The sequence below is a fragment of the Triturus cristatus genome, chromosome 5_2 (assembly GCF_964204655.1).
Source record: "Triturus cristatus chromosome 5_2, aTriCri1.1, whole genome shotgun sequence".
Taxonomy (NCBI): domain Eukaryota; kingdom Metazoa; phylum Chordata; class Amphibia; order Caudata; family Salamandridae; genus Triturus; species Triturus cristatus.
The window spans coordinates 468,901,594-468,928,290 of NC_140588.1; the positions used below are offsets into that span (position 1 = coordinate 468,901,594).

The 26,697-nt window shown below is 47.8% G+C and overlaps 1 protein-coding gene across 3 annotated transcripts in view; it reads right to left on the bottom strand.

The window, feature by feature from the left end:
• The window catches only part of MED1 (mediator complex subunit 1), a 555,355-nt gene that overhangs the window by 102,526 nt on the left and 426,132 nt on the right, over window positions 1–26,697 (bottom strand). The gene's annotated exons all lie outside the window — the stretch shown is intronic.

Below are 26,697 nucleotides of genomic sequence, written 5' to 3' on the forward strand. Positions count from 1 at the left end.
AACCTCGGATGAGTGGAAGACGGAAACCCAGAGGGGAAGAGGATGTCTATTTAGCGACCATGTTATGCTGTGCATGTACTTTGCCTCACAAGTTATCTTTAATTGCCTTTTGAAGACTTCATTAACATGCAAACCGGATATCCAGATGTGCTTTAACCACAATGTTACAAGAAGCTGCAGGAAATAAGGTAAGCTCTCTTATCAGCAGAGGTAAATAATAGAATATAGTGGGCAGTGACTTCTTCCGCCTCTCACAATAGATGCTTTAGGTACAGTGGGGACAGTACCCTGAACACCATAATCCTAGACACTCCAAAATATTACCTTCAGAGATTCCGCTCAAACAGTAATGATTTAGCATTAAAGAAAATCTCGTTCAATATCAGGCCCAGTATTAGTTTAGCATAGAATAAAAATAGTAAGTGGGACCACTCAACAGCAGAGTTCTAAATCATAGAAATGTTAAAAGGATTTATTACAAAAATACCTAAATGCGCTGAAGGTTAAGATACAAAGTACATAGTCAGAAATCAGAATTATTCGAAGTTCCAAGGAACAGCAAAAACCAGAAGAGGACCGGACAGCATCCCTAAAGGAAAATCAAAAATCATGGCTCACCCCCAAAACCAAGAGGTTTTTATACACATTTTATGAATAGGTAATAAGCAAAATCTGCAAATTCAGCATGGCATGACCAATGATAACATATTGGGCAAATCAGAATACAAATCGTCAAACTAAAGCACATAATACCAACCCATTTCAAAGAAAAGCTCCAGTAGCTTCGGTGCTGTTGCGGTCTGGAGATGCACAACACAATATGAAACATTTTTCAAACAAAAACCTACACATAAGTATATTCTAGCAGTCCCACATAGTAAGCTACCGCTGAAATGTCCTTAGGATTGCAACATTCAGTACAAGAAGAAAGTTTAATTCATAATCCATGATCTCTTAGAAAAATAACCAGTTACCTCAGTGTGCTCAGTAAATGGCTGTGTGACTGACTGTATGGGTGAGTGAGTGGCTGTGCTAGTAGATGTATGGGTAAGTGAGTGGCTGTGTGTAGGAGTGGATCTGCAGATGATGTCATCAGTAATGTCATCTGTGATGCCACTGACCATGTCATCACTGAAGTATTTTATGAGGTCATAAGCAGTGCATTGCAGGGGCGTAAGGTTATAGTTAGCTCAGGTAACTAAAACTGCTGAATTTCACTGGTTTTGTATGAGTGAAATCTGAGCCTCGCTATAACGTCCCTTAACCTTGTTTTTTTCCCAGTGAATCATATATATATATATATATTTTTTTTTTTCACTGAAAAAACCATAGGTTTCAGGGGCGTTATAGTTAGCTGGACTTTTCACTCGTACAAAACCATTGAAATTCCCCCGTTATAGTTAGTTCAGCTAACTATAACTCGCGCGCCCGCAATGCACTGCTGATGACGTCACATATTACATCACTCATGACATGGTCAGTGACATCACTCATGACATCACTGACGACATCTCAAATTACATCACTGATGACATCATCCAGTGAATGTGTGTTTTTCTGAAAATTACATATGTTTTATATATGTATATCTCAAGGTCGATGGAAGAATAAATGGGTATATAAGTGTCTAAATGGAGGATTTGTTTTTGAAAAATTGATTGTATAACGGACTGATTAAGTGTATCTTAGTGAATACATGGCTTAGCGAGTAATGTTTAAATATATAAATATCTGTATCAGTCTCTCACTTTGTGTATAAGTGGCTGCATGGGTTGGTGAGTAGCTACATGAGTGTCTATATAGGTTATTAGTTGGTTTTTTGAGTATCAGTAGGAGTGTCTGCATGGTTCGGTGGGGGTATTACATAGTGCATAGGTGCATGAATGAGTGACACTGTTTGTATGTGTTGAAGACAGCATGTGTGCAGGACTGTATGGGTGGATGAGTGTGTGCATGGGTGTGTTAGTGAGTGAATGACTGTCTCAATAGTGTCTTTATGAGTAACTACATATGTTTTAAACTAGTATATGTGACTATTGGTGTATATGTGAGAGTGAGAGATTGGAAGAGTTCCTGTATGAATAAGTATGTATTTTCTATAAGTGATTGTTTAAAAGACTAAGTATGTGTAAGTTTCTGTAGAAGTAAGTGTGGTGGTGTGTGTATAACTGTATATGCAAGTAAATGGATGTTTGATTCTTTATTAGCATGAGTGACTATGTGTGTGAGTAACTCTACGGATGAGTGGCGTTGTGTAACAGGATGTATAGGTGTGTGAGTACATATGATGAGTGAGTACATGTATGAGTGACTGTATAGGACTGTTGGTGAATGAGTGGATGTGTGTGTGGATCTTAGAATTACTGAATAGGTTGTTGTAACTGGTATTGGTATGTCCATTGTTTTGAAAATTATAGTTTCTATTTTTGAATGTGTGTATCAAAGGTTATATTAGGGGGAGAGGAGGTCTGCCACTCTATCACAAGGATGACAGTGATGTCATTTGAGATGTCATCAGTGATGCCATTTGAGATGTCGCTGACCATGTCAGGAGTGATGTAATAGGTGACGTCATCAGCAGTGCATTGCGGGCACGAGAGTTATAGTTAGCTGAACTAACTATAACGGGGGAATTTCAATGGTTTTGTACGAGTGAAAAGTCCAGCTAACTATAACACCCCTGAAACCTATGGTTTTTTCAGTGAATTTCTAAGGTTTTTTAAATGCTAATTCCTAACTATAACGTGCCTCAAACCTATGGTTTTTGCAGTGAATTTCAAAGGTTTTTTAAATGCTAATTTCTAACTATGCCTACAGAGATAGGACATGTGAAGAAAGAATAACAAACGCACAGAAAGAAAAAAAGAAATGCAGAAAGAAGCAACAGAAGTCCTCAAAGACGAAGAAAAGTGCAGGAAGAAGGATAACATGCAGAAAGAACAAACAGAAGAGCAGAAAGAAACCTTGTTGCAAAATCATCCTGTACCCTCAACTTTTTCAGACGGATACTGGTGGTAACTGAGTCTGACTAACCAGTCCTAGAGCCAGTGCTATGTTAAAAGACAGTCAGAATACAGTGAAAACACCTACATACACTAGGGAACACTATGCGTTGGGGTCCCCCTGTGATTAGCATGACCTCCTCTGTAAGCCCCTAGTATATAATAGGGCAGGGGATTAAAACTACCTCTTAAAACGCGCCACAGGGCGTGTTTGCACACGTCACCTCAGGCCCCGTCCCCTCCCTTCCCCACTGTGTAAACATGCCCTGTGGCCATTTTAAGTTGGGAGATTAAGTCCCCTTGAATCCTGAGGGTCCCTAGGGTCCAACTAGACCACTAGGTACCTCCAGCAAGCGCCACAGAGCTGCGTTGCAGAGAGATGTAAAAAGGGGCACGGGCTAGACCACCTCTCTGCAACGCATAGCAGTGGCGCTTACTGGAAGCATCTGGTGGGCTAGTTGGCCCCCAGGATCCCTCTGGATTGAAAGGGAATTAGTTCACCAACTTAAAACGCGCCACAGGGCGTGTTTGCACACGTCACCTCAGGCCCCGTCCCCTCCCTTCACAACTGTGTAAACGCGCCCTCTGGCCGTTCTAAGTTGAGAGATTAAATCCCCTTGAATCCTAAGGGTCCCTAGGGTCAAACTAGCCCACTAGGTACCTCCAGTAAGCGCCACAGAGCTAGGTTGCATAGAGGTGTAAAAAGGGGCGTGGCCTCAGAACACCTGTCTGCAACGCAGCTCCCTGGCGCATACTGGAGATACCTGCTCGGCTAGTTGGCCCTCAGGGACCCTCAGTATTGAAGGGGAATTAATTCCCCAACTTACAACTGGCCAGGGGGCGCGTTTTCAGAGTGCTGCAAGGAGGGGGCGTGGCCTCCGGCGTGATGCTGGTCTTTTATTTTTTTAAGGAGGAGGGCTGTGTGGCCCCCCTTCTTTTTCTAATTTATTGGCCCTGGGGACCCCATCCCCCAGGGCCTGCACCCTAATTTTTTATGTTGAAAAAAATAAATTTGGCCCTCCCAAGGCCTTAATCGGCCCCGGGGACCCCAACCCCCGGGTCATGGCCTTTTTTAGGAGGGGGGCTGCGTTGACCCCTCCTCAGGCCACTTATGGCCCCGTGGACCCCATCCCCGGGGCCGGCCTTTGTTTTTTATTATTTAAAAAAAATATATATTTATAGAAACACCTAGGACATGCTGGACAAACCGTATGTACCTATCACCATGACGATTTGCGTGATATTAATTAAAAGGCGACTATGCATACAATGAATCCACGTGGAATGTATTTACACCGCTAGTGAAGCTCTGACGTGTCTGACGCCCTACCGTGCCTAATCCCGGCGCCCCCGCCGGTGGGTACTCTCCAAGTAGACACCCTTGTCGTTTATTTATACAAACATGGGTAGCTATTGACGGGCACATTTAATATACACACACACCAAGCCATTCAAAGGGGAATCGACAAAAATTCGACCAAACTATGCAAGAAACCCCCCTCACGGTTAATAAAACACATATCCACCGCCGGATGTGTAATACTTTTTATTTTACTCTCTGGAAAGGAGACGAACCTAACTTGAGAGTCACAACGTGCTCCTGGCTGAGCCCAATGCTGTGTTACACCCACCAGTGCCCGCCGAGTGCCACACACCTCTGTGTTGTATTCCACCAACTAGTGCGTATGCTATGACACTCTCTAGCCCATGTGCACTGTAACACCACCCCGTGAATATGTCATGTCACACTTGCCTTCGCACGGGTTATATTGCCCCATCTAACGTGCCTTCCTCGATGCCTATGTTATAACGCACAGCGCTATGCCATGCATATTACAATCTGGGATCCATACCTTTGTCACAGTGCATATGCAACGTTACACTCCCCAGCACATATTTTATATTAGAACTCTAGAGAGTAGTTAGGTTACACAACACTGCCCTGTGCATATTACACTCCAAGGTGCATATCGCATAGCACGTGCTAGTGCCTGTGCTATCTCGCGCTCTGCAATGAATCTGTCATTGCGCATAATGTATTGCATATTATATTTCACGTCCCGGTTCATCTTATATCACACTTTTTGGTGCAGTTTACACCATATACTGTATCTAGTGTTCATTTTCAATCGTGCTCTCAGGACTATGCTCTATATAACACTGCGTCCACCTACCCTTTTCACGGGCATTACATTTTGCGATGGGGGATGGAGGGTCAGGGGGTGTTTCTGCCAAGTGAGCCCGGAGTCACAGTCACAAACGTCCTCTTCTTCCTGAATAAAAGTGAGATTATGCTGCATACTTGTTCATATTTTAAGTAGTTCGCACAGATACACATTTTATTAATGTTCCTAATACCCCCATTCTCTGAACAGTTAGCTTGCTGCCCCATCCACCTCCTCCCTATCCTCTGTTGTCTGAATCCATGGACTAGCCTCCTCCCTCCTGCCATGCATGGTCTGATGTGCTGCCACTGCCCTCCATTTAGCATGATGTACCAGTCCACTCCTCCTGCCCTCCATTGCCCAATTCTATGGCCCATCATTGACCTCCTGCTTAGCCTCTGTGCTTAGCTTGCTGCCCCTATTCTCCTTCCCCCTGCCCTCTGATGTCTTTGTGCATGCCCCTGCTCCATCCTTTTTGCCCACCATGTTCCATGGACCTGCCACTCCTATCTACTCTGAGTGTTCTGTTGAGCTCCCCTCCCACCTGCCTAGCATTGTTAGATGACTGTAACCTGTCCCTGCCACCTCCACCCTGCCTGTCCACATGCCATGTCCCTATCCCCTTCCTCCCGTCCTCCATGGTCCATTTTACTGCCACACCCTTCTGCCCTCCCTGGTCTGTTGTGCTGCAACTGCTCCTCCTGCCTGCCCCACGCGGTCTGTTGTGAGGCCCCTTCCCCTGAACTCTCTTGTCTGTGCCCAGGTCCTGACCCTACCTTTAATCCTCCATGGTCCTTGGTGCATGCTCCTGCACCCTCCTTCTTGCCCATCATAGCCATTGTGCTGCCACTAACCCTCCCGCTTGCCATGCATGGTCTGCTGTGCTGCCATGGCCCCTCCCACCTTCCCTGTGTGGTCAGCTAGCTGCCCCTGACCCCCTCCCACCTTCCCTCCATGGTCTGTGTGTATGCCATCATAGTCTCATTGTTGCTCTCCATGGTGTGTCTTGTTTCTAGTGCCCATCCTGCCTGACCTTCATGGTCATCTTGCTGCTCCTGCCCTGCCCCCTTGCCCCCAGCCCTCTGTTTCCATGTGCAGACCCCTATTCCCTCCCTCCTGGCTTGTCTGTTCCATTGTAACGCCCCTGATCCGTCCCTCCTGCCCTTTATGGTCTGTTATGCTGCAGCTTTCTCTACTGTCTGTCCATTATGGTCAGCTAGCTACCATTGCCTCATTCCCCTCTGTTCTCTGTTGTCCATGTGCATTGTCCTGTCCCCTCCCTATTGCTTTCTATGAATTGTTGTGTTGCACTCCCGTCCCGCATGCCCTGTGTGGTGTATTGTGCTGCTGCAAACCCTGATGCTTGCCCTGTAGGGTCAGTTTGGTGCACCTCTCCATGGCCTACCATGATCCAATGTACCATACTTGCGAACATTTTGAACTTAGTAAGAGGGAGATTTTGAAAAAAAACTGGCGTATTGATTTTCCCCTTTGAGTTACATTGAAAAAGAGGAGATTGTAGACAGGAGACAGATTAAATAAAGCCCATTTGAGCTTAAAATCATTGGACGTTTCCTGGCTGAAACGGGTCTGTTGGCATGTATGGTTGTACTACCACTGCCTCTTCCTTCTGCCCATAATGGTCTATTATATTGCCCCAGCCTCTCTTGCCAGTCCTGTATTGTTGGTTTGTTGCCCCTGCCCCCCTTTCCACTGCCCTCCATCATCTGTTGTGCTGCCACTGCCCTTCCTGCCTGCCCAGTGTGGTCAAATTGTTGCCTCTGCACTCTCCTACCTGCCTTCAATTTTCAGAGTCCGTGCCCCTGGCCTCTGCCTCTCAACAGTATCCCAATGAACAACTAGATTGCTAACATTCTATATTTATTACAAAAGTGTGGAACGCCTGACGTCATCTTGATGTAATCAAAACTGTAATACCTAGAGCATTTCCTTTAGAAATTACATATATGAGAGGGTCTTATTTGCATCAAAATTATGGTTAGTGCTCTAAAAAACTAAAATCTGGACATATTTTCTGAGTTTTCAAATAGCGACAAAGAACTTTTAAATTATTTGTAATCTTTATGTTTTTTTATCCAGTTGACCACTTGATTAAATTTTGCACCTGGGGAGAGGATGTGGTGGTACTTCCAGAGCTGCAGACTTTGCAACTGGGGAACCAGGTTGGAGTTTCTGCTTCAGCTCAACATTCTGTGATTCTGGTCAAATCACTTAATCTCCCCATGTCTACAACCAAAATGAATTTGATCTTGTGTGATGTAACCAATGCTCATGTAAACCACTCCAATACCTGACAAGTCTGCACTATATAAAACTGCACATACACACTTCTGTCATTGTGCTAAATCTGGGTGATATGTGTGCTGCATTTGGGCTCTTTTGTCTCTGGTGGCCATCTTGGCCATCTTGGGAGATTTATTTGTTATGAAGTTTCCTAATTTCCTCATTTACTGCAGTCTCCTCAGTAGGAAATACTTTCAGTTTTTTACTTTGGTTCCATCAAGAAGGCATTTAGATGTGTCACACATTTGCCATAAATTCTGAATGTTAGCACTCTAGTTGCTCATTAAATCACTGTAGTAAAGCTACTGCTCACCAGGGAAGTCTGCTGCTGGTATTCAAAATCATTGTTTCTGTCTGCATGTCAGAATTTTTTTATGAAATAGAAGAGGATTTGAGAAGTCACTCAAAATGTGCCCTAATTTTTCTTTCTGCAGCAATAATCATACTTTCTATGGCAAAATGAACCCCCTCATTTTGTTCCTTTTTAAATTAAATGTTTTAAGAGTTACCACTTATTCCAACCAAGATGGCTTCAGGTGTGTAATACGTTTGTCATAAGTAGGACTGTTAGCGCTCTAGTTGTTCTTCAGAACACTCTGGGTAGCTGCAGTAGAACACAAAGGAACCAACCCTTGTTGGATGTACATGTTTTACTGAGAATGTCAGACTTCATTCTCACATGACTGAGAAAGATAATGTGAATTTACAGAAAAGATGCTCTCAGTTTAGCTTATAGATCACCTTCCAAACCTCTGTAGAAAAAGCATGAGAAAATAGTTTTCTCTCAAACATGATTCATGATATCACAGCAGAAGGCTTTTTCACATGGTAAAATCACCTTACAACACACCACAATTCCTAAAATGAGTATGGTACCATCAACAAATGATTTATAATGTAACTAAAGTCTTAAAACTTCTATTAACTGCAATGCTTTTTAATGAGGTGCTATCATGTATATTGGTCCCAAGACGGCTGCCAACACTTCTTGGATGAAGTGCTAACAGCCAATCAGATCTCACGATGAGATGTGTGGTTAGGCTCCGCCCAGATATATCTATCTATTTAACTCTAATTTTCACAGGAACTACTGAACGGATTTACACCATTTAAGCAAAAGGCACGAGTCTGAACTGAGGACTACCTCTTTGCCAAATTTGGTGCAATTCCGTTCAGCAGTTCAGGCTGTAGCTGCGTCAACAGGTCCTATGGGAAAATGCATGGGGAAAATGTGTTTTGGGACCCCCCTTTTTTCTCGGCCCCTGCTTGACGAATCACTGTGAAATTTTCAGGATAGGAGCGGACCGGAGCTGGCCAAAAGTTTGGAAAATTTCGCGAAGATTCGTCAATTGGCGCCAACGTTACTCCAAATAGAATGTTGTGGATTTCCAATGGAAAATACGTCCTAACTATAACTACCTACTGGCGACTGCCAGTAGGTAATATATATAGCTATAGTTAGGACCTAGTTTCCATAGGAAAAGCATCTTTTGGTTTGGTTATAACTTTGGTGCTGTTTGAAGAATCTTCACAAAATGTTCCCAAAGAAATGGCCCACTTTGTCTAATTCTGCATGGAAAGTTTGGGGTGGTCCATCAAGTGGGGAACAAGAAAAATGGGGGGGGGGTCAGAAAATCCAATAGGGATTGTAACGTCCCTGTATTTTTCAGTGAATCTGTATGTTTTTTTAATGTTATTTCTGAACAGTAACCTTTGAGAGTGACTGTGTGAGTGAGTGTAGGAGTGTCTCACTTGGTGTGTGAGTGAGTGCAGGAGTGAGAGTGTCTCACTGGGTGTGTGAGTTGGTTTGCGATTGCAAATTCAATATGTAAGCACTATTTTTTTATAGGGGCTCCTGAAGATGACATAAAACCGCTTTATGACCATTGCTGACCACAGTCAAGGACAACTTCAAAACCATACTAGCTGTCTGTTTAGATTGCCACATCCAAATTCTCTGATAAGCAGCAACCACCTATCAATGCAGCGAATTCTGCCACTTTTGCTGAAGTAACGTTTGGCAAAGAATGTGCTTCTAAAATTTCAAAAATTGAACATGGTGCATAGGTAGCTATCACCATCAATTTTATTATTTTCCCTAACTTCACAACTCTTGTCTGAAATAGGAAGCAGTGTCGCTTAGAACATTACCAACCTAATTGAAATGTCCTCTACTGAAAATATATCCTGCTTCTAATGGGTCAGTTTTCTGTTAGTTATAAGCTATGCTCTCTTTCTGGTAAAACATGTTTTAACTGAATGTGGGACATACACAGTTAAAGTGTGGCCCATTACAATCCGTTCATTTTGTTCTATGCCAATGCAACAGCTGAGAACTATTTCAAACAACCTGAAAGACTTATACCTACTGGATCCAAAATAGCAGAAAGATATACCACTGGGCGCATAAATCACCTAGTTTATGTGCATGATACGAAAATACACATCCATTTCTCTCATGGTAAAACAGAAGAAATGTCAAATTGTAATCGGGCATCCAGAGAGCAGGTGCATGATACAAGCTCTTTTAATTTCTTAAATGCATCACAGTATTATTCATCAAATGGTACTTGGTCTGAAACCTCCCTCTGGGTGGTCGGCTGACTCATTTTGAGAATGTATTCTTCTCTTTTGAGACCTCTCTCACACCTTTTTAGGTCATGCCTGACCCAACACATGCGCTGGTTTGGCGAGACCTACTAGGTGGGTTTAGAAATGCTACCCACATTTTTTTGCTGGCGACAAGCTACAGTGCACAATGGCATGCACGCGCACAGCTACTCCCCCCGCATTCCCCCTCCCTTCTCGCCCAGCCATCTGCCTTTCCTGCGCCAGCCTTCAGCACCATACCCCTCCCCCCGCTGCTGCGTGCGCATCCCTAGCGTGCGTCCTCGCGATCGCGATCACTTTCGCTTTTAGTGTAATCGCGATCGCGATGAGGGATTGTCAGTGTGTAAGGGGTACTTCAGAGTGCGTCGTTGTCAACACAAAGCAAGCAGCACAGATCCACTCACCTTCACAATCTAACACCCGACAACCGCCGGCCGGGAAACAACAAAGGAACAACAGACCAAGCATGACTGAGCCTACACTCGCCATTACAGCACTTCAGTTGGAGTCGGAAAACGAACGACAAACGACAGACTAGTGACAATCCATATTTTTTCTGTCTTTGGCCCACGCAGTGGCCATGTTGTGATGGGAAATGTTATTAAAAGGCGCAACAACAGTCTTTTCTATTTCTATGGCAATGTCATGCTAATAAAAGGTAGTCTATTGGTTGCAACTCCTGACTTGTTCTGTGTGCAGCTGTCACTTTAACCCCGCCCCTTTCTCTCTTCTCCCCCATGATTGTGTACTGCTCTATCACTCTAATCCCGCCCCACTCTTCTCCATGGTCTGTCTACTGCTATAACCCTGCCTCCTTCAATCCCTCTGTTTCCCCTTCTCCTGCCCGCAAGCTGCTCTACATTCTAGACCCGCCCATTCCATCTCCTCGCGCCTCTTCCTGTCCATGTGCTGCTTTGCTATCCTCATAGCCCCGCCCTTCTTCCTCATTCCCAGTGCTGATCTAGAAACACTTTAATACGGCCTCTTCCGCCCTTCTCCATCCTCACGTCTTTGTGATCCCCCCTCCCCCCACCCTTTCACGCTCGTGCCCGCATGTGCTCTGTTCACACACTGGGGGCAGCTTTGCATGATCTCAGCTGACAGGCACCCTCTTCCCACCACAACATAAGCTGATTACGAAGGGAACAAGGCGCATTAGAAATCGGTCTGTTTAATCTCTTTTCTTTTTAATCCCCCACTCATGCTGGACCCCTCCGTGTTACTGAAGTTCACTTAAGTAAATAAATAATTTTTTGTGCATGTAAAATCGATTTTTCAGCCTCTACCGTGCAGTGTCCTTCATTGTTAGGAATATATGGGCTCCTAAGTGTCTTTGTACGGCAAGAGCCTCCTGTCTCTAGGAGCTAAGGGGCTGAGAGTGCATATATTTCGTTTTATATTATTCTCAGTCCCTTTACATGGGATTTGCTAAATCCCTACCTATGTTGATGTAACATGTGACCAGTTCCAACGCAGGACTACTTTATTTTTTTTTTTTTATTTTTTTTTTTTGGAAAACCTTTATTGAGACATGGTAAATAGCCGTGTCAGGCTGCCATAGGCTCCTAATACAATGGGTTGCTCCAACGAGCTCTACTGAACCGGTCCAGTATCTCTCACACAGCCATTTAGCCGACATCCCTGAGGACCGGCGGCGTTGCAATTCTACATCAAGCAGACCAGATCGAATCACTACCGATGCGTGAAACACGTATTCGCCCCCAGCCTGCACAGTAGCCTAACTTCCCCGCATGGCCAACCTGCCGCTAGTGTGATCAGACCTCTGAGGTTTCGTGCACCATATCTCAACACCCAACCCCCCCCCCCGTCCGCCACCATGCCACTGTCTCCTCCTTTATTGTTTCTACATGCACACGCTGTCGCAAACCCAGGCACTGAACTCCAACCAGACACTGCGCTCCTTGCTTCCAGGCCATTCCAATCCTGCCGTTCTCGTTTCCGTCCCGCAAGCACACTGCTGAGAAGCACACGCTGCAGACAGAGGACACCCCAGCCCCCCTCCCGCAACCCAGCCACCGTCACCGACGGTTCACTGACATGCACACTGCAATAGAGTCCTATTCTTGTTGCACTCCGCCCACCTCCCCACTGCACGCCCCCTGGGCTTCGCGCTGTGTCTCCTCCTGACCAACCTCCTCAGGGTCTCCGGCAGTCACGTATGTTTTATACAGCGCCCAGAAGTTCTTGGGGCGACTCCTAGGGGGTAACAGTTCGCTGTACGTTTCCGCCTGCGTACTGCAATACAGCATATCGCTAACCCATCGTTTCTTAGTAGGAAGCGGCCCTCTCATCCAGCAGGCCGCCACAACGCGTCGCGCGATCAATAACGCTATGTCCGTCAGGCGCCTCAGCGCCCGCGGAAGAGGCCTGGAGTAGCCCAACAATGCCAGGGCCGGATCTGGGGGGATCTCTTTTTCCAAGATCTGGCTCAACTCCCGGAACACCGCCGTCCAAAACCGGGCAACTCCTGGGCAAAGCCAGGCCATGTGTAGGAAGTCAGCCACGGGGACATGGCAACGCTCGCAATCCGCCGTGGGGGGCAACCCGTACCTATGCAGCCTTTCCGGGGTGTAGTAGACCCGCTGCAAAAACTTGAAGTGTATTTATCGATGTCGACCATTCAAGGAAATCTTTTTGGTGCTAGAGCAGCAGTACTTCCACATCTCATCCGAAATGTCCATTTCAAGATCCGTCTGCCAGGCTCGCCGCGCTGCAGAACACTGGTGCTCCCTTTGCTGGTCACCTAGTTTTTTGAGGGTCGAGACCATTTTGGACGGCGCCGCAGTTTTAATGACATAGGAAAGCTCCGGGATTTCGGGGGGTTCCTCACCAGAAGGCCCCAAAAGAGACAGCAACGCGCCCCGTACCCTGTGAAATTGAAAGCGCTGGAGTAACGTGATCCCCGGCTGAGTCGAGGCCACACTCTCCAGCGTCTTGGCCCCTCCATCCTGAAACAGGTCCGCCATCCTGACGATTCCCAACTCACCCAGTGCCCGTTTCACCCCCGCTTCCCTCAGAGGGGGGAGCCAAACCACCCACTCCACCGGCATCAACGGAGAGTATAAAAGGTCACGGTCTTGCCTTCTCATAATCGTGTGCCACGCATGGTTAGTAGTTCCGAGCGAGTCCAATAGACCCACCCTACGATCCATGGGTAGAAAGACCGTCGCTGGGAGTGGGAGCGGATCCGCAAACAAGCGCTCCAGCAACACATGCGGTACGTCAGGTTCGGCGTGTATCCACGTATGCAAATGGGACGCCTGCGCCACTCTGTAGTAGCTCTCCAGATCCGGAGCACCAAGCCCCCCCATCTCGTATGGCAGTGTAAGCACTTTCCATTGGACTCTGGGTTGTTTACCACCCCAGGCCAGTCGGGTAAGGGTCTGTGTCAGCTGCGCAAAGAAAGACCTGGGGAGCACTATAGGGATGTTGTTAAAGAGGAACAGAAATCGCGGTAGGACGATCATTTTCATGATGGCGATCCTGCCCATCAGCGACAAAGGGAGCTTGTTCCACTCTTCCACCTCGTCTACAAGTTTTGAATAAGCTACCCCATAGTTTTCCCTCAGCAAGACCTCCGGGTCCCTATGCAGCCGAATTCCCAGGTAGCGGATTGAGTCCGTTGTCCACTGCAAAGGGTATTCCATAGGGAATTGCAATGTAGCCGGAGTCAACGGGAACGCTAGCGATTTGTTCCAGTTGACCCTGAGGCCCGACAGCGCCCCAAACCGGACCACCTCCCGCAAGACGGAAGCGAGATTCTCCTCCGGGTCTCGGACGTACAGCAGCGTATCGTCCGCGTAGGTAGAAATACCGATCTTATAGGAGGGAAAGTTGATTCCCTCAAATCTGTGGTATTCTCTTATTGCGCACGCTAAAGGTTCCGCCACTAGCGCGTAGAGGAGCGGGGAGAGAGGGCAGCCCTGCCTGGTCCCCCTAGTGATTGCAAACGGCTCCGTGACTCGGTCGCCGAGGCGCAGCCGGGCAGTGGGCCCGAAATACAAAGCACCAAGCATCTGCAGAAAAGGTTCTCCCAGCCCAAGCTTCCTCAGCACCCGCACCATAAACGGCCATTCCACAGAGTCAAACGCTTTCTCCATATCTAGGAAAAGCGCTATGGCCTTACTCTCTGGGCGCACATGCTGCATGACTCCAAGGACCGTGCGGATATTGTACGTAAGATTCCTGGATGGAACAAATCCTGCCTGCTCCGGCGCCACGAGCTCCGGCACCAGAAGCGCCAAACGCGTGGCCAGCACCTTTGCATATATCTTAGCATCGACATTAATCAGGGAGAGAGGCCTATAGGAGCCGCACAAGTTGGAAGGCTTCCCAGGCTTTAGAATTGTGACAAGCAGGGCCTCCCGCATCGTGTCAGGCATGCAGCCTTCAAGACATATGTCGTCGAAAAGAGCCATGAGGTGCGGGAGGAGCCCAACGCAGGACTACTTCATAAAACAAATCTCAGTGCTTAATGACACACAAGGTGCTGCAAAAGGTCATCAGATTAAGCAAATTGAGTAGAATTGGCTAAGTAAGTGCATTGAGATGAAATTGCACTGCCCCATAATGCACCCGGGAATATTAATTACAAACAAAGTGAGGGGATATTAAATCAGGACATACTCCATTTATCAGCTCTCTGTCAAACATTTCTATTTTTTGTGTGGATTTGCCAGCCTCTTTCCAAGCTGACATTTGTTTAAGAAGTCATTGGTAGGTCCTGTGTTAACCAATAACTTTTCACTTTATTAAAATCAAACTTATAAGGTACTTAATTAGGGTCTTTCAGGCAGTCGTCTACACCCATTGGTATTTTGTTTTGTCATTCACATTTTTAGGTCTCGCTGCGCCAGCGCATGAGCTGCTCTGTGAGAAATTTAGTGTGTGAGTTTCCAAAGTGCTGCCACAGGCTTTTGGTGGCTTAGCGCTTGCGTTCACGTGAGCGTGCAAGCACGAGGCCTAGAGCTTGAGGTTACGCGCACACATGCTTACGAGCACAGGCGCCATCTCGCGGGCACCCTTACAGCCGCGATTACTTTCACTTTCGCGGCGCCGCGATTGCTTTCACTTTTACGGCGCCGCCATCTCGCTTTTGGGACCTTATAAGTGTTTAGCCATGCAACAGTTGGTGTTGTTGCACTAAGGATATTGTGCTGCATACCTAAGTACTTATAGGGTCCCAAAAGCGAGACCTATTGGCTATTCCAATGCTTGTTCAATGTGGTGTCTAATAGATGACTTACGTCTTACAGAACTGCATTTTTGTTGGAGAAACCTTATGTCTATTTTCAGATAGATGATTTAACAAGGGAATTGTATCAAGTTTACAGTCCTCCTTTGTCTTGGATGTGACCAGTAGGTCATTAATATTCTGCACCAAGACTGAACTAAATGCCAACTTTAAATTCTCTAGCTCTTTCTTCAGGATTTGGGCTAAATATTGAAGGACTTTCTGTATCCCCTTGTGGGATTCCACACAAAACAAGAACTATAGTCAAAAACTGAAATGCAAAAAGGAATCGTGATTCCTCATGGAACAGAATTAAGAAGAACGCTGACTGTATACCATTCTGCTTCTGATGGAATTTGAAATACAATTGCTGCTGGATTCGGTACCACTGGAAAACATGGAACAACCTAATAAATCTTGTGGAGATGTATGATTTATCACTTGCCATACAGCTGTTTAACTCCCATTGTGGGAGAGTTACAAGGACTATGTGTTACGCCGCGGACCGGTTCATGGCCCGCGGTGCATCCTGCTTCATTGCTGTGGGCTGTGACATGGTCCGCAGCACCCATTTCTCAAAATTAGGCACGTCACGGCTCAGTGCGGTGGCCCTTTGTTTCTTTTCTGGGCGCAAAGGTGTGTCCTGCAGCACCTCTTTCCTTTTGGGGCACGCCGCCAGCGTAGACGGCGGCCTGCTAATGTGGCCATTATTGATTTAAAAAACTCTGGTTCCACTCTGGAACCGCAGCTTCTCCCACAATACTGCCTGAGCATCCTCTGCTTACCTGAAACTTGGAGGGGCCTTACAGTGAGTTGCCTTCAGTGATGGTTAGGGGCCATTTCACGGAAATCTTCTTTCTATAATCCCTGTGTCTGGTTCCCAGAACACCTTGGGGAAAGGTTTCCTTTACCATTCCAAAATGGAGGTTTTTTCAAACCTTTGTCCGTTTTCTTCCCAAACTAAGATGGTGGTTATCCTTTTCCTGTTGCATCAACTCCTGTCCTTGGGTATCTAAGGGGCTGGATTTGTCATTTTCCTTGCGTTGCAACACTTTTAGCTCCTGTTGGGGTCTCTTCTCTCCTGTTGGTGATGCTTTGCTCCTGTTGGTATTTTGTCCCTGTGGGTTTCCCTCTTCTGCAAAACTCCTCTCACTTCCCAGGTCTGTCATCACCTTGATGAGTATCCTCCTTGACATGTCCTGTTGCCAAGTTTCCTGGAGTCACTACTTCCATCAGAGGTTTTTCCCTTCGGAGTTTTTATCTCTCGGGGACTCCTTCAGGAAAGCCCTGTCTGCCCTGACGTTGAAGTGTCAGCAGCACTGTGGCTACCGGAAAGGGACGCCTCTACCTTGGATAGACCAGAAACCTCAAGACCCAGAACCGGGAAACATCTTTATACCTTAAGGTTAGAAGAAAGAGTTCCGAACCGGACGCTATGAAGTACCTCCTGGAGAACTGCATGCGCTATTATGTTTTCAATCACTGATTTCATTCTTTCTTCTGTCTCTTTTTATAAGTCTGTATCAACTAGTTCAAGGAAATATTGCATCTGGCTTAACTTATTTTAACTGGCTTTGCTCTTTTAATCAATCCAATCTCTTTTCCAGTAAAATCCCACACCTCATTTTGACAGCATATCTTAAATCCAGAAGCAGGTCTGCTTTGGTTAAAACTGGGAATTACTCAACTCTTGAATCAGGTGTAAACATGGAATCCTCATCTTGGGTTTCCTTTGTAACACCAATTGGTGTGCAGTAAATCACACAATTCATTATGGAAAGCAAGTCCCTTCCAAACAAGTTTACACTGATAAAATCACACAAAATAAATTGGTGCTTGCTCTCCATCTGACCAATTTTAACTGGAACATCTGCTGTAACCTGAACAACAATTACTGTATTGCCTATCTCTACAATCTGTACTTCTGTTCCCCGAGAGGGGTAGATTTGGGAATTTCACAGAACTAAATGTAGAACAGGTAACCTTCATATCAGTTAAAAAGAAAACAAGATGGCCATTGACTTCTCTGTCAATGTATGGGCCACTTTGGCCTACCTCTTGGACTGCTCCAGGTAAGCAATCCTCCTCTTCCCTCGGGAACGGTCATTGTGAACTACTTCCTGCCAACTCATCATTCAGAATCAATGGATTCTGATGGTACCCTGCACTATATGGGATCATGTTCATGTGTTGTTGCATTACTGGGGCTAAAGGCATTGACATTCAAAATGATTTCTGTTCTGCATACTCTGTTCAGCATTCTGCATATGTGGGACCATCATATTATTCCTCTGTGTAGGAAGGTGGATATCTGACTATGGTTACCCCCAACTTTTTGCCTAGTGTCTAGCTGGTTTTTCGACTTAGTTGGCCTGAGATCCTGCCATTCAGGGTCTCAGGCTGTCTGCTCTCTCTTTAAAATGGACTCCATGTACCCTAGGTACATAACCAATTGGTAAGGATCACCTTATTGGACCCTGTACAGTGTACCCTAGGTACCCAGGGCATAGGTGTACCCTAGGCCTCCCAGGGGCTGCAGCATGTATTATGCCACCCCTGGTCTGGCCTTCCAATCAGACACAACTGGCTGATCACTCAGCTGGGGCAAGGTCGTGTAATCACCCCTTGCTTAGATATAGTATGCCTATATCTACCCTTATATATAGACACATGTGTACCTATCAGTCACTCCTATGGCAGGCCTTAACAATCCTGGAGGCAGAGTGCTTGGTAACATGTGAGATGGTGCTCTAGCATGAGCTGAGCCTGTCTGCAGCTTTCGGAACCATGTCCTTATAGCTGTTCTATGATATAGCCTACCATATACTCTTAAAGTGCCTTATAATCTTAAACGGTTATGGTAACTATGGTTTGGCTTTATCAAAACATGTCGTGTAAGGTGTCTAACACTTTGGAATAATACCCCCATACCATTTCTGGTGATGAGGATATTATTCCTCCCTTCTAGAGGGAGAGACATGTTAAAATCCTACTTTGCTGTTTACCTCTGACCAAAGCCTCAGCATCACAAAATGGATGCTGCTGCCACAGACACAAGTCTGACCTCCTGCTGCTGGGAGTGATCCCAGCCAGGGAGGCCTGGACAATAGGTTTCCTGCTTGGGGAGGTGCTAGCACCTCCCCAGACAGCCTTTAGTGTATTGGGGCAGGGTGGGCTGAAAGGAATGAGACATGCCTGGGGCACACAAGGTGTTCCTTGCATAGTCCAGTTCAAACCGGCGCTGGGGCACTCCAGCCCCAGCTCTGGCGCGAAACTGGACAAAGGGAAGTGGGTGTAACCACCCCCTCCCAGGTCCCACCCATAAGGCGTGACCTAGCAGGTATCCCAGCCCCCCAGATTAGTATAAGAGTGGGAGTTGGGCCTCAAGACTTTAGATTATCCTGAACCTTGCAAAACTGAACAGAAACTCTGGACCTTCGACATTCGACGAAAGAAGAAGACTGAAGAATCTCCCTTGTAGCCAAGGAGTGGCTACCCTGTGCAAACAGGCACCATCAAGAGACTACCCTTTGCTTTGCCCACGTTCTACGAGGAACCGACTGCAGAGCCCGACCAGAGCCTTGACTTCCAGACTTCTCCGACCCTGATCCACATCTACAGCAGAGCTGAGATCCGTGGAGGCGACGAGCGACGTGGGACCGGCTACCTGGAAAAAGTGGCTAGTAACTTAAAGCGCAGCTTCTGAGGTACCCTCGAAGTTGTGCACCGGGGATTGAGAAGCCCCAACCCCAAGCACCATCTGCACCGAAGATCAGCCCCCCCACACTCCACGAGTCCTGCATGGGGCCCTTCAGCATTTTTCCTGCTTGCCGCGTCTGTCCGGTTGCTTGCCCGCTGGCTAGTGGCCTTTGTGACGACGCACCCTGAAATCTTCTGCGCTGGTTTGGCTCCTCCAGACTGGCTCCCGCTTCTCTGCAAAGAAGAAGCACCCCAGACCTTCCTGGTCTGCACCAGAAGCAAGTCCTTCGTTCTTCGTGGGTTCCGCTTGCCAAGGCTTGGTGAGTCCTAGTCCAACTTCGACGCCGCCGACAGCAAGAGCCTTCGTGGGACAGCTCGCCTCCTGGTCCTGGTTGTCCTCGACGCTTCCTGGTCCTCCTGGCTGCAGCGACAAGCTTCACCTTCACCTGCAATCTTCACGACATCGCCTGGTTCCTTCCTGGTTCCACGTGGTCACTGGCTAGTGACCTTGACTCTGTCCCTTCTGCTTGCAGGTTTCTTCTCTTCTTGATCCCAGCCTTGGGATCCACCGGACACTCTTCACTGACTGCCTGTCAGCATCTTTCTTCAGGCATCCATAGGAGTCGACGACGAAAACGACGCATCTTCACCCCTATGCACCCGCAGCCTGTGGGCTAGGTAACTCGGGTACTCCGGTGCTCATCAGGATAGTGACTATCCTAGTGTCTAGTTTTCAAGTCTCAACTTCCTAGCTACTCCGGAAGTGTCCTAAATCTACCGTTTTCTAAACTGTACTATTGCTATTGACTTTTACGCATTACGCGTGAGTGTTTCTACTCTGCACACGAATCCCGTGGGCCTCCCACTTCCTAACTAACGCTAGTGTAGTGTAGCCCCAGCGATTCCCTAGGCCTAGGCCTATTCTATTTCCGTGACAGTGGTTCTTATACCACTTACTTAGTATATGGTTTGCGTGGCCCCTAGGGCCTAACTGTATTACTTACCTGTGTGACTTAATGTATGCTTAAATAAGACTGTGTTGTACTTACCTCTAATCTCATAAAGAGTGCTGAGGGTTTGACTAGAATAAATACACTTTATTTTATATATATATCTGTTGTGGTGTCCTTTCATTTGGTATTCAAGGGATTATATATGGTATCACAGCTGGCTTCACATGCCATTCAGAGTTTAGCCTAAGACTGCTCTTGTCCATGCTACCACTAGGATAGCTGGTCTATAAGGTTGACTTTACAACCAATCACCATAAGGGTATTTGGACTGATATAAGGTGTACACTAGAACTAGTGACATCATACATCAGGCCAACTTCTCACATTGGTGAGCAGCGGTTGGGATCTGAGCTTGCTGTTGTAATACCATTGTAATCTTGAGATACTAAATTGAAAGATCACACAGATATTGTCTAGGTACATATAACATAGATTATAATACTTAAGTCCTACTGGACTTTGTAGTTGTAGGTTGAAGGGAGTAACACACCCTGACTACAACTACTAGAGAGGTTTAGTAAAAACAACTAGTGTAGGTAGGTGCACACACCACACCCTCACTAGATCATGTCTCTGAGAGGAGATCAAGTAGATGCTCCATCAGGAGGATCAGGTCTGCAAAAGACCCCCTCTAGATATGATACCTTAACATTCCAGGAGATGAGACACTTGTGTACCTCCAGAGGAATAAAACAGGGTGCAAACCCTACCCTCCTTCAGTTAAGACAACTCCTAGAAGAGTATGACATTATCAGGGCATCTCAGGCAGGTACCCTAGGTACAGAGGAGGGTCTACCCACCACAGAGGAGTCAGAGAAGACTTCAGATGAAGAGGTAGACAGCCAGGGCCAAGTAGGAAGACTTAGCCAGGCTAACCTAAGCTTACATGGGAGTTTGCATGGGGTCCCCCCTTACAGACCCCCAAGTAGGCTTACACAGAGAAGCAGGAGGGACAGATCCCCTTCAAGGGAATCCATCCACTCCCATGTCTCTAACATCTCTAATGCTTCCTCTCACAGGGGAATGACTTCCCATGAGAGAAAGGAGCATGAAGCCAGAATGAGGGAAGCTAATCTGAGGATTCAGAGGGAAGAACTTGCCCTTGCCAAAGAGAAGCTTGCTCTGGCTAGAGAACAAAAGTTAAGTGGGTTAGAACCCACTGGTGGCAGCAACATTCCTAGAGATAGGGATAGGTCTTATGACCATAGAAACCTAAGCAAGATAGTGCCCCCATATCAGAATGGGGATGACATCCACAAGTGGATGACTGCTTTGGAGAGGGCCTGCAAAGTACAGCAGGTTCCCCAGAGTCAGTGGGCAGCTATCTTGTGGCTCTCCTTTTCTGACAAAAGTAGAGACAAGCTCCTCACAGTCAGTGATGAGGATGCAAACAATTACAAAGTCCTGAAGAGTGCTCTGATAGATGGGTTTGGCTTAACCACTGAGCAATATAGGTTGTTGTTCAGAGACACCCAGAAGACACAGACACAGGACTGGTCTGATTTTGTGGATTGTGCCACTAAGGCTTTGGAAGGTTGGTTAAATGGCAGCAAGGTGCAGGACTATACAGGATTGTACAACTTGATTATGAGGGAGCAGATCCTTAGTAATTGTCAGAACCAGCTTCTCCATCAACACCTGGTAGACTCAGATTTGACCTCTCCCCAAGAATTGGGAAAGAGGGCAGATAAATGGGTCAGGACCAGGATTATGCCTAAAAATCAGGGTGGTGACCAAAAGAAAGATACCACCAAGCCTCAAGAGAAGGGTGGGGATAAAGCAAAAGAGAAATCTTCCTCAGGGACCCAAAACTCCACACAGGGTGGTGGGTCCCAAGCTCCCTCCTCTACCACAGTTAAAAAGCCTTACTGCCATGAGTGTAAAACTCCTGGGCATTGGAAAACTGACAGCAGTTGCCCAAGGGCTAAAAACAAAACTGTTCCTCCAACTACTCCTGTCACACCACCTATTACTGTCAGCAGTAATCCCCCAGGTGGTGGGAGTGCCCCCCAAAATGTGGTTGGGTTGTCTTGGGGAACACAGGGGGATCCTGGCTTAGCCAATTCCCCTACAGCAGCTACTCTTGTCTGTGATGGTGGCATGGGGTTTGCCAACTTCACTGCCTGTCCCAACACTTTGGGTAGGTACAGACAGGAACCCTACATCAATGGTAGAAAAGCTGAGGCCTACAGAGACACTGGAGCTAGCATCACTATGGTGGCCCATAGGCTAGTTCCCTCTGAGCAGCTTTTGCCTGGTTTCTCATACCAGGTAACTAACATTGATGGCAACCAGAACAGTCATCCCATGGCAGAGGTATGTCTCAGCTGGGGAGGTGTCACTGGCCCTAAAAGGGTGGCAGTGTCTCCAACCTTGCCTGTGGACTGCTTACTGGGGAATGACTTAGAACTCTCAGCTTGGGCTGGAGTTGAACAAGACACCCATTCCAAAATGGTAGGCCTTTCACAAAAGGGTAGTGGGGTTGTGCCAGCCACAACCCCTGTCCAAGTAGATTTCCTCCCTGAAAAGGTTGGAAGGGCAGTGGTAGCCACAGCCCAGGCAAAGACAGACTTCCCTTTAGAGACTGGCAGAGCTGTGACAGTCACAGCTCAAACCCAAACTGAGTGCCTCCCTGAAAAGGTTGGCAAGGCTGTAATGGTCTCAGCCTATACTCAGACTGACATAGGTGTAGTGAAGCCTGAAACTATGGATCACTCCACACAAACAGAGAGTAGTGGGGAGGAAGAAAAGTCTCCCTCTCCCCAGACATTAGGAAAAGGTCAGCCTCCTCAGGGATCTGACCTCACCCCTTGTGAAGGAACTGCCCCAGAGGTAGCCAGGCCTGGCCTGGCAGAGCCTCTGATGTCAGTGGCCCCTTCCAAGGTGGGACCCAGTCTGGTGCAGGTAGCCTGCCTCTCTCTACCCTGCCTCAGTCAGCCCAGGGCTGCAGAGGTCAGGGAGGCCAGTGGACCCCAAGAGGGCCCCTGTCCACAAGAACCCCCCAATCAAAAGAATGAGGATTGCCTGGCTAGTAGCCCTAGCCAGGTGATGGGTAAAAACATTCCTGAGGGATCCCCTTTACAGGTAGTTAGGGACCTCCCCCAGAGGGATTCTGTTGGGCACAGGCAAACCTGGGACCTTCGGGCCCCAAACCTGACCTGTCCCTCCAGTAAGCCCACAAAAGGGACCCAGCCTCCAGCTTTAGGTAGCCAGAGGCTGACCCTGAGAGCACAGTGCAACTCAGTTAAAGAAAGAAAGGCATCCATGGTGGAGGATGATTGGAGGAAGCTGAGGCCTCACTTTGAGGACACTCACTTCAGTACTCCATCTCAACACCAGCCTTTTACTTTGCAAAGACACACCCAAGGTAGAGATTCCCTATGGTGGAGACCCTATGATACCTTTAGGATGAGGGATTGCTTAGTGGACCATGAGACAGGGGGTAACCATGCCAGTGCTGGTTCTTCCTTATATGGCCACTTAGGCAATAGAGGCTTACCTTGTCAAGGCCAGCCTTATCTCCTTTCGTTTGGGGGGGGGGGGGGGTTGTGTAGGAAGGTGGATATCTGACTATGGTTACCCCCAACTTTTTGCCTAGTGTCTAGCTGGTTTTTCGACTTAGTTGGCCTGAGATCCTGCCATTCAGGGTCTCAGGCTGTCTGCTCTCTCTTGAAAATGGACTCCATGTACCCTAGGTACATAACCAATTGGTAAGGATCACCTTATTGGACCCTGTACAGTGTACCCTAGGTACCCAGGGCATAGGTGTACCCTACGCCTCCCAGGGGCTGCAGCATGTATTATGCCACCCCTGGTCTGGCCTTCCAATCAGACACAACTGGCTGATCACTCAGCTGGGGCAAGGTCGTGTAATCACCCCTTGCTTAGATATAGTATGCCTATATCTACCCTTATATATAGACACATGTGTACCTATCAGTCACTCCTATGGCAGGCCTTAACAATCCTGGAGGCAGAGTGCTTGGTAACATGTGAGATGGTGCTCTAGCATGAGCTGGGCCTGTCTGCAGCTTTCGGAACCATGTCCTTATAGCTGTTCTATGATATAGCCTACCATATACTCTTAAAGTGCCTTATAATCTTTTTTTTTTTTTTTTTTTTTTTTTTTTGAAAACCTTTATTGACAGTTCAATAGAGAACAAGTATGGGCCTACAACCCCCCGGGGCCGGCCGCTAAGCAATCAGAGCAAAAACAGGCAAGTATAAACACAGGCAGCACATCGGGGAGCAGAATCGTGATGCTAATACTGTGAACAGCGTAGGTAGGGCACCAGGAGAAAAAGGTTTTCGTTTTATAATGAAACAAGGCAGAAGGATCAGGTGCCAGACTATTTTCAAACAGCAATTACAGGTATGCAGAGTAATAGACGTAAACGATTTACAGCAATCTATTAGGTCAATGGCGCAAACACAAGAACATCAGGATGAGGAAGAGTATCATAAGCAGTAGCGCCTGCAGTCCCCCGCCAGAACTCCCGGAGAGCACCCCGGAAATTGTGGTACACATGGAGCGGCAACGAGTCATAGCAAAGGAGGTGTATCACACTGATCCCAGAAAAAGAAAAACAAAAAGAATCAGAAAAGAAAAAGGAGGCCATGGAAAAAGAGATAAAAGACGAAAGAACCCCCTCCCCCAACCCCCCACCCTGCACCTCTGCAGATGAGTACGGCCCCCCCCCCAGCAGTGTGCCTGTCGCCCTGGAACCAGACCCGAAATATAGGAGAAGAGGGAAAAAGAAGTAGGAAAAGAACCCCACCAGACGGGGGGGTGGAGAAAGTATTAATAAACTGGAGGAGGGCCTTCAAAACATACCCCCGGCTTCCCCCTCCCGCACGGTAAGTTTCCCCCAAAGTGAACAATAAACAGCACAAAAGCGATCTTCTCAAGAAAGATGGGGAGCACTATGCACCTATTATGCTGTTAGCTATGCCAGGAGAGCACGCAACCCCTGAGCCCGCCCGTCCACTAGATGACCACCCCTGAAGGATCCGCCTTATCCCTGACCACTCTTTGGAATTCTGCCCATGCCTACCCCTCGACCCAGCACCATATCCGACGTTCCAAGGTAGAGGATTGTCCAAAAACGTCCGGGAAGCGACGCACACAGGTGGGGTGGAAGTCTCTGAGCATCAACACAGTCCGCAGCGTGGAGAAACAGGCTTCCCAGTGCTGCCCCAGGATATGCACTGCACTCAAGGTCCAGGAAGGCAGAAGCAGCCAAAGCAGACAATAGTTGCTGGAGTTGTCCCTGGGTCGCAGGAGGGCACGTACGGGACGAGGCTACCACACCCCACTCAGGTCCAATGCATCCGGGACAGATCGGGCCCTCAGCTGGACGAACACACTGTAGCATACTGGCCTGAGTGTCCAGCCGTGCACTAACCTCAGGGGTGGCCGCCAAAGTGTCCTCCTGTGCGCAGTGTGGGTAGTCCCTATGTACGTGCGGACAGGCGGGCCGCCATTGCCCCAACGCCGACGCCACACCGTCGAGCTTACTCCCCAAGACCCCGACACCATGAATCAAGGAGGAGTGAAGAGCACCAAGGGCCTCGAGGAGGTCGCCGTACCCCAGCACAGCTCTCTGCGATCGCGCCGCCACACTCCCAGAAGTCGCACTCTCACAAGCCCGCTGCGACCCAGCGGACAGGATGGTAGGCTTCATCGCAACAAGATGGCCGCCAAGTATGCCCGACCCTCACCGGGGCCGGGACCCTGGGACAAGCGTCTCGATGGCCACGTCGCTGGTGACCGGGTTCCGGGGGCAGGCGAAAAGTTATCCGTTGCGTGGTCACGGGCAACAGTCGTCCCCACTACGGACCCGCTCCCGTGAAAAGCCGGGGGCGGCCCGCAATGATCAGGGCAGGATACGGGCGGCAGCCGGGCAGCTCACCATCAAAGGCAGGAGCAGCCACCGGAGGATCTGAGAATTGCACCCACGGGCATGCACTCGGACCGCTACACTTGAGAGTAGAAACGACCACGACGAAATGTAGGCCGAGTTTGGCACCGCTCCGGTGGACCGCCTCCGCCCAGTCACAACAGGCCGCTGTTGTTGAACTGCCACCCGGCCACGGCGTCCACTTGAGGTCCCGGCTCCAGGGCCGCACAGGCCGCAAAGTTCAAATGCTCGTTTCTCCGGCGATACCGCAGCCAGAAACCTCGGAGTCACATAGTCGGGTGCCACTCTCCTTCAGATACACGACCGCGTAGCACAGGTTGAGGATCTCGTGCAGGATATCCGTGCGGGATGCGGAGGTTCACGGAGCCGGGAGTCTACGCTGCCGTCCCGGTCGCCATCTTGGCTCCTCTGCCTTATAATCTTAAACGGTTATGGTAACTATGGTTTGGCTTTACCAAAACATGTCGTGTAAGGTGTCTAACACTTTGGAATAATACCCCCATACCATTTCTGGTGATGAGGATATTATTCCTCCCTTCTAGAGGGAGAGACATGTTAAAATTCTACTTTGCTGTTTACCTCTGACCAAAGCCTCAGCATCACAAAATGGATGCTGCTGCCACAGACACAAGTCTGACCTCCTGCTGCTGGGAGTGATCCCAGCCAGGGAGGCCTGGACAATAGGTTTCCTGCTTGGGGAGGTGCTAGCACCTCCCCAGACAGCCTTTA